Genomic DNA, 8,429 nt, shown 5'->3' with positions numbered 1-8,429 from the left:
GGAATAATTCATACTCTGCAAGTGGAGACTAGAACCCATGCCTGGATTGAAGCCAGTGTTCTTTAGAAGTTCACATGCCTTGTATTGGCTATCTAATTTAGACTCCCTCTGACCAAACAAAGGGGAAAAATTGCAAAAATAATAGCAGCTGTTTCAGTAAAAAATTCTAAGGGTTAACATAACATGATGTAAACTATTTCATCTGTTCTTCCTACTTGCCCATTTTTATCAGAAATGAGTAACTAGAACCTTATATGCAGTGAACTTGAAGAATGCTAATGGGATGTCTGCATCGTGTTGTACTCAGAGTACTTATGCCAGAATAGGAAAGTCTTTTATTCTGTAATTCTCTGAGGCAAGAAGGAGGCTTTCCGAAGAGTTACTTTAAATTTAAACTCTCATTCTAATGTTAGACAGCCTTTTGGATCTCTGAGTTAAAAATTRCTTCAGCTTTAGTTACTAGAGCCAGATGTAACATTGACCTTAAATGGTAAAAGCTCCCAAGAGTGAAAGAGAGGCTGGCCTGAGGGGAAAAAGAGGAATAACTGAAGTTTTAGGTAAGTAATCTCTATAACCAAGAATAAGCTCTTTTTTCAGTCATGAAACAGAACGGAACCATGTTTCTTCCTTAAAGGTACAGTACTTTGTTGTTATGATACCAAGTAGCTGTTTTTTTCTACCTCATTCTCTCCCCCCCCCCCAGCTTCATGGTCAAACTCTACCCCTTAATCAAATTTTGGCTGCTTAAAAAATGGGTGTAGTTAAGGAAACCTAGCTGTTCTTACATACTGTTTGGGAATATGCAAGAATGAAAAAGATAAAGCTGTGTTGATTTTACTGAGGCTTGATTAATAAAGGTATGTAGTCAGTATTTGAAGGTAATCTTGATTCATAGAGATTGTTATCTGTTTTGGGCTAACCGTTGGAGGGTATCAGGGGTATTAGTTAGCAGCACTGAATGTTGTAGGGAAACAAATATTTAAAAATATGTTTTGTTTTGGTTTGGTTTGGTTTTTTTGCTTTTTAAAAATTATATTAGTTTCCTCCCACATGCATGCTTTTAACAGTGTGTACACCAAAGTTGTTCATTTTGTGATGGATTACCTACTTGTCTCTGGAACCTGTCTTTTAAAAAGACATTTCCGGAGTCCTTTCTTTATATAGTATGTGTTTGGTTTTAATGCTAGTAGAGGTAAATTAATACTGTGAAGTTGTATTTAATTTGAATGCTGTACAGAAAAACCCTCCTTCAAATACTAAAGCTTGTTGGCTGTAATATAGAAAAATCACACTATTTAAAACTTAGGATATTGCAGTCCTCAATTTTATCTGTGCTAATTGTTTTTTTACTGTATTGATTTATATCTTATTTGGCAAATTAAAACTCTTGGTCTAATATGTGTGTTAAGCTTTTTTTTTTCTTTTTTTTTTTCTTTTTTCTTTTTCTTTTTCCCAGCAGTATGTAAACAACCTATGTAAGAATGAGGTCAATGCAAGGAAATACTAGTTGAAATCGAAGGCTCAGGTCTCTGTTACTAACTCATGTTAGTAACAACTCATGTTAATGAGTTGCTTTTCAAACTGTATATAGTATAGTTCCACCTGGGGAAAAATTCTCTGCAGTCAGCAGAGAATCTCTCACTTCATGGAGTGTTTAGACACTAAAATGAGTTTATGCTGTGCAGAAATTGGGAGAATTTAATGTCTTGAACACAGTGTTCCTGCAAGTGCAAACAGTTACTGAATTTGTATTTAACTTTGGCAGGTGTTGTATATACTTAAGTAAAAGTTCACTTTAARGGAATGTGATAAATGTTTTCTGATCCAATTGCAATAATTATTATTTTTTTTCTTTTTCTGTGAATGGTTGTTAGTGAACAATTTATTATTTCTAAGGTAACCTCCTAGCTAATCTTCATATTTAAAATCAACAATTATACCAGACTTGGGCTTTGTAACCTAACAATACAACCCATAAAAACGTAAGTTTATCAGAACTGACAGTGGAAATTAGGAAACAGACTGATGTATTAAATGCTGTATAATAGAGCCCTAATACCTTAAATTTTCTTATATTTTCTCTGATCTGTTGGTCATGTATGCATTGCTTAACGTACGACATTATAATGCCATTTAGCTTAGACAAGGATACACAATTTTAGTCTGCATTTAGAAGGGGATTGAATTTTAGTAAGTTAAGTTATTTTTAAGTTTGCATATGGACTGGAATAATTAGTCTGTGTCTAACTCTTCTAAATCTAAACTAAGTGTGTATTTTTAATATATGTTATTTTATAACATTTCAGCAATTACTCTTCTCACTCCATATGATAGTTTTTCTTTGTAATTTAGAGTATACTATGTAATGCCCAGATATAAATTTATCTTCAGTAAAGATGTGATAATATGTGTAATTTAATACAAAAAGTGCAGGTTGCTCATGTGTACAAAGTGACAATTGTGGTTTAAATCAGTGCTAAGTATCTAGCATTATCAATGTATTTAACTTATATTAAAGCTTACTGCTTTGCATCCGAATTGGATGTAGGCTCCAAATTGGCTGTTAGGCTCCAAATTGGCTGTGAACATGAGACATATATGCCTCCKTACATATGCTTGTAAATGTTTGAGTCAGTTTTAATGGTGGTGCATATCCTAATTAGAGTCCTATGAATCCAGGCCCCAAGCAGTGGAAGTGAAGAATTATCAAGCAATATTGATTCATTGATCATTGATTCATTGATCCGAAGGAGTGTGTGAGAAACCGGTGCCAAAGATTGGAACCCTCTGCTTTCTGTCAACTTTTAATGTGGTAGTTACTTGGCAAATCAGTTTGAAAAGCTGGTAAGATAGGGTAGTTATGGGGGCTGAGGTATAGGGAGTTGGTATTGAAAAGAATCATGAAGCTGCATTTTAAGGAACGCATATATATGTGCTTCATGTGCTATGGAGTTCCTCTATTCACTGTTCTTAGAGAAGTGCATAGCTCCATGCAAAAGAAGCATTATTGTTGCCACTTCAAAATTCGTGGGCCATTAAAGATCTGGGGAATTTGGAGGCTTGCAGTCTTCCTCTAAACTGAACAGAAGAAATTCCTTGTGATGTGTTCTCCACTTGTATTTCCTTGGAAAAGTGTGTCAAAGAGATGTTTTGGATCTCAGTATCACAGATAGGGAATCTAGGAGTGAATGATGGATCTTTGTAAGCTTATAAATTAGTGGCTTCACAAAGGAATTATTTCTTATGCACATGTATAGTGGTTATGTTGAGGAGAACTAAGAGACTGACAGTTGTGACAGTGCCTTGAAATAATAATTGAAATTTTCTCACAGGAAAATGGGTCTTAAGAAGTCTGAAAAGGAGAGGAGGGATTTGAGATTTAAAACATAATGACTGGTAGTTTCAGGGTTTGTGGAAAGCTTGTGCTCTAACAGCACCCCAAGAGTTAATCCAGATCAAACAATGAATGTAACCTGCATCTTTAATAGAAGGACATGACAGGCATTTATTTTATTTTAGCATATGATTATTAATTTTACAATCTGGAAAATCGCTTGAGAAATTTCATTTTAGAAAGGAATTACAAAATATATTAAATACCTGAAGGATGCCATGAAAAAGCAAACAACTAGTAAGTGAAATAAAGAATGCTGTACCATCTGCTAGAACATTGAGCTGTCCTTAAAATGCACAAAATCCATAGTCACCGGACATCACAAGGCCCCAGGGACCTGCTAATACTGTAGATATGATTTGCCTAGAAGTTTGGACAAAGCAAGGTTTGTAGAAAAGAGCTTTTTTCATATGATTGGGTTTTTTGTTTATTTATTTGTTTTATGCCAACAGATGTTGTCCTGGAGCAGAGGAGGAGGAGAGGAGGGAAATTGACACACTTGGCCAAAGTGTTTTTGTGCCTGGAAGTTTGTCTCTTTCCCCAACTGCTGCTCAAGCTGCTAAAGCATAGTCTGTTATGTCAGTATGGGAAGTTGTGCTCTAGAATCATTGTGTGATCCCCTAATTTATGTGCCAATATGTTTTGTCTTGGTGATTGGCAGAACAGAACCACTGTCCTATGGCTCTGCAGTGGGGTCTGCTGGCCTAGTTCCTGCAATATCTGAAAAGAAAAAAGGAGCTGAAAAGTCAATAGACCAAGTGGTGGAGAAAAAAAATAAAAAATAAAAAAATAAGGGATGCACAGTTCTTGCCAGTTGTGAAGTTTTGCATCCTTGAAATGGGCATATGGTAGAAATTTTGTTCTAGATCAAGTAGGAAAACGGCTTTAGGCTAGGGGTTACTGTGTACATATTTATATTCTGCAGAATGTTTTGTAAAGCTGAGATTATACATAGGGAATTTGGCTCTGAGCCTTTGCTATTGAAATAATCAGCAAAGATCAAGCTCTTAGAGAACACCATAAAGGTAAAGGCTGTAACAGCGGGAAATGGAAGCCTGAAATCTGTGGGAATTTGGCTAGAAGCAAACAGGTCTTTTTTCACCCATCTTATTTTGTACCCAAAAGGATGCTCCAAGAAATAGTGGGATCTGTAGAATGACATCTGTTTCTGAAATTCTGGAAATGACAAATCCACTAGTTCATTTTAAGTATTMTTCTGGTCTCTTTCAAATGTACAAAGCCTCTTTAGGCAGTTCATGTAGTAGAACGTAATAAAGCAAGATACATAGACACTTCCTGTTTAAAACTTCCAAAGTTATGCTGAACTGTGCCCTAACTGCTGAACATAGAAATTAAAAATAAAATGTCTGACTGTAAGTTGAAGGAGAGCTTGTGGAGAGAAGGAAAAACATGTTTTACAATGCATAAAAATATACACATTTACTTCASAACTTCACCCACTGCATTTCCCTTATTTTTCTTTTCAAATGGTGAATGAATATAGCTGACCTCTGGGCTCATGAAATAGTGCAGTCTGATTAGTTGCTGTGGAGGGTGGAGCTGCTCCAGGAGGAGGTACAAAGTCAAGCTGCTGCGCTGCACTTGGTCTCAGACTGGAAAATGTCTTTTCTTAAATCTTGTGAGCAAATTTATTGCTTGTAGCTCCCTCTGCGAGTATAGTTGTGCCTATCATCTTGACTTCCCTGGGGGCTGTTGCAGTTAATAAATTTACTATTAGCTCTATTCTTTGATAGGTATAATTATCAAGATTGCTGTAAATGCTGTTTTTAGTAAGTGCAATAGTCAGTGGAGCAGACTGCAGAACACCAAGCAGATATATCAGAATCCACAAGTATCTAAAATACTTAAAGCAGGATTGGGAGACTTGAACTGCTTGGTGTGGTGTTTACCCATTTGAATTAAGTGAAAGTAGCTGTGAAGGACAGAGAGAAAGACCATGTGGGATACAGTCTAAAAACCCAATACTCGGTTTCCTAAAAACTCAGTGTTAGCCTTGGGCTGAGCTTTTGGGACCCTGTTTGCAATATCTCTCTTGAGTAAAACACTGAGTTAAAAATTTCCCTTCCAAAAGCCATAAATTGTATGCTGATGGAATAGATCATCTAGAATGTTAATAACCTTGTACTCTTACGAGAAGCTCTTGATATTTCCTGCTGGATTCATATTTTAAGACTTTGCCATTTCCTGTTTAATAGATCTTAAATGTTTTTTGTTGGTAAAATGGCAAACATCAACCATCCCACCCTATACCAGGCTGACAAAAAGTGTTTTTACTGACCATTTGTAGATATGATACCAAATTTAAGGACCCAGAAGAGAAATAGCATAGCAGAGAGAGGTAACTTTTTTATTATGAAATTGATGAATGATACTTCCTTAAACCACACAAAGTCAAGTTCTCAGTTCATGCTTGAGATCGTTACTGTATCTGGAGCATGTGGAGCTTTGCCAGTGTGCATAAACTGAGAATCTGTCTCAGGGGATTTTGATTGCTCCTCAGCATTTTGGTCCATAAAATATCAAGACAGTTTCCCCTTTTCCCTTGCTTAACAGGTAAGGATCAGAGTTGAGGAAATGGTCTTCACTTTTTAAACTGTCAGAGCAGGACCTTGTAAATTTTTTGCACATTTTTATACCAAATGGGCACAAATCAACACAAAGTTTTTCATCTAACCTTGTTTTCGGGTAGCAGTTAGTGATATGCTTTCTCAGAACAAAATCTGTTAAACTCTCAATATGCCTAAAAGCTATCTGCCTGCTTATATGATTCAGAGGTTAAACTATTTCATGAAGGAGGAAGATTTTTTTCCTTCCTTTTGAAGACAGATACTGTACAATAATCTTATATACTTATCTTTTTGAGCATCTGCTTAGAAAATAAAGCAACATGCCACTTTGACATCCAAGAAAGTGCTATAAAAAGTCTGTTGCTATGTTTAAATGCCTACACTCAGTTGCTATAGCAATAAAAATCTCAAAAATGAAGTACAAATCACCACAGTTCATTACAAGCCCTTTATGGGACAAGGAAATTGTTGAACTGAGGAGCTGATAAAGATACTCAGTGTACTAGAGGACAGAGCTGCCACACAGTTCCAGGTGTCCTGTGCTGCTGTGTGTAAGCAAACATGGCCAGCTGTAAATCCCAAAGTGGCTGTGTCAGAAGGAATGCCTGCTTGATCCAGCTGCCTTTTCATGGGGCAGCTTGTCTTCATGAGGGGACAAGTTGCTGAAGATGTTGGTCTTTYTCTAAATTACTCCTGTCCTGTGATATAAAGTAATAGTAAGTATCCAGAGTGCATCAGGTTGCATAACTTTCCTCTCTGTAACACTGCAATAGTCAGTCTGAGATGCCTTTCTGCTGGAAGCAGCCATGGGGACCCTGTTATGAGAATGAGATAAGGAATGAAAGAGTGGTTACTGGAAGACAGCAGTTCCTTACCATCTTTCTGGGGCTTGAGGACTTCAGCATCTAGTTGCTGCTTGAAGAGAGCAGGAAATTCAACTTCCTTCATACCAATATAGAAAATTAAGGAAGGCATATTACACTAGCAACTCTGTGTCCAGTGTGGGGTTAACTTGTTACTTCAGGCATTTCTGCACTTTCTTGTTCTCCCTTCTGTTGAGGTGCTAGTAAGAAGGAAAAAAAGACTTGAAAAAATGGGCCCTCTTTGAAAGAAGTGTAACTGTTATGTTCTTTTTATTCCTAAGAATAAAACCTGAAGAAGCTTCAAGGCTCAGATGTGATTGGCTCAGATTGTGTTAACAATGTTTGTGCAGTTCAGTTTGAATATGGTGCCTGCAATGCACAGCAGTCATGTAATAATATTTCAGGGTGCTTCCTGAACATTTGTTTTGAGGTCCAGTTGAGAGCTTGGTACACAAGAATGTACCAGTGATGGAAAGATATATATTTAATTTTTGTTTCAATTGTCAAATAGTGATTACTGCTGTTCTTTTTCAAGGGTTGTTATGCTAATAAATCTCTAGATTAAGTGATTCTTGGAGACAGTGCTGTCTTCTGTAGTTTGGGGGTACACCTGAATCCTATAATGCTTCTAAGTACACATCTCAGCTACTTTATTGTTGTAAATAATCTGYTTTATTGTTGTAAAGAACCTGAATAACTACTACTGAGTGTATGATTTATAGACTTCCTCAAAATAAGAGTTGTAACCCTATGTAAATAGCGAGCACCTTTCTCTTACTTACTATTTCAGCATGATTTATAATTTGCAGCCTCAAATGTTTTTTCTACAGTGAATTGTGAACATTTTGGGAATTTAATATTGATATTAAATTTTGTTTTTAAGCAGTGAGAAATTTGACATTTTGTAGCTTTGCAGCAGCAAAAACTTGCAATCCTATGAAAACAATACTGTCTTTCTCAGCCTCTGCATGGATTCTTTGTTTACTTTTCCTTCTCAACTGTCCTACATGGGTACCTGGGCAATTGTCTTCCAAATAAGATTGTTCTTAAATAGAAAGGTCAACAGGACTGTGGTGGTGGTGTTGTCAGGGTGGGTTTTTTGTTGTTTTTATTTATTTATTGAACAGATCCCGCAGATGTTAAATCATAAATATTTATTGATACTTGTTTATTCATTAAAAATTTCTTAGAATTCTAGCGATACTCTTCTGTGTCTAGTTTTGGAGATGCTTTTGTGGTTACACGTAACATGTCTGTAAAATTAGCACATTTCCATTTCATTTACACCAATACAATTTTACTGTAGACAATATGTGCTTATATAGATAAGCTAAATGTGGGGGAAAGAGAAGAGGAGGAGGAAATATGTGAAACTTGTGGACGACAGCTTTTATGTTTCATGAAACTCTAAGTGTCAAATACTTGAAATACAGAAACATGATTTTCAGTAGAACTGTGTCCTATATCCGTAGCATCCTCACCATCACTGTGACAATCTCAGTCTCTTCCGTATTTCAGAGCCATTTCATACAGTCCCTCTGTTATGAATATTCTGGCACTGAACCTGCAGCTACCACAGAAATG

At 36.3% G+C, this 8,429-nt stretch overlaps 1 protein-coding gene across 16 annotated transcripts in view; it reads left to right on the top strand.

Moving 5' to 3' along the window:
* Positions 1 to 307: 307 nt before the first annotated feature.
* IRAG1 (inositol 1,4,5-triphosphate receptor associated 1) overlaps positions 308 to 8,429 on the top strand; it is a 78,676-nt gene continuing 70,554 nt past the window's right edge. For 11 of the 16 annotated variants that reach the window (XM_085317217.1, XM_085317230.1, XM_085317218.1 and 8 more), the window contains exon 1: positions 567 to 634. The gene's annotated coding sequence lies outside the window, so the exon portion shown is untranslated. The other 5 variants (XM_085317219.1, XM_085317233.1, XM_085317220.1 and 2 more) reach the window with 5 other exon arrangements.

This window comes from Rhea americana, unplaced genomic scaffold, assembly GCF_003343005.1.
Source record: "Rhea americana isolate MKP2758 unplaced genomic scaffold, rheAme1 scaffold_49, whole genome shotgun sequence".
Classification (NCBI taxonomy): domain Eukaryota; kingdom Metazoa; phylum Chordata; class Aves; order Rheiformes; family Rheidae; genus Rhea; species Rhea americana.
The sequence above is the reverse complement of the archived record's forward strand: the minus strand, read 5'-3'. Positions and strand labels throughout refer to the sequence as shown.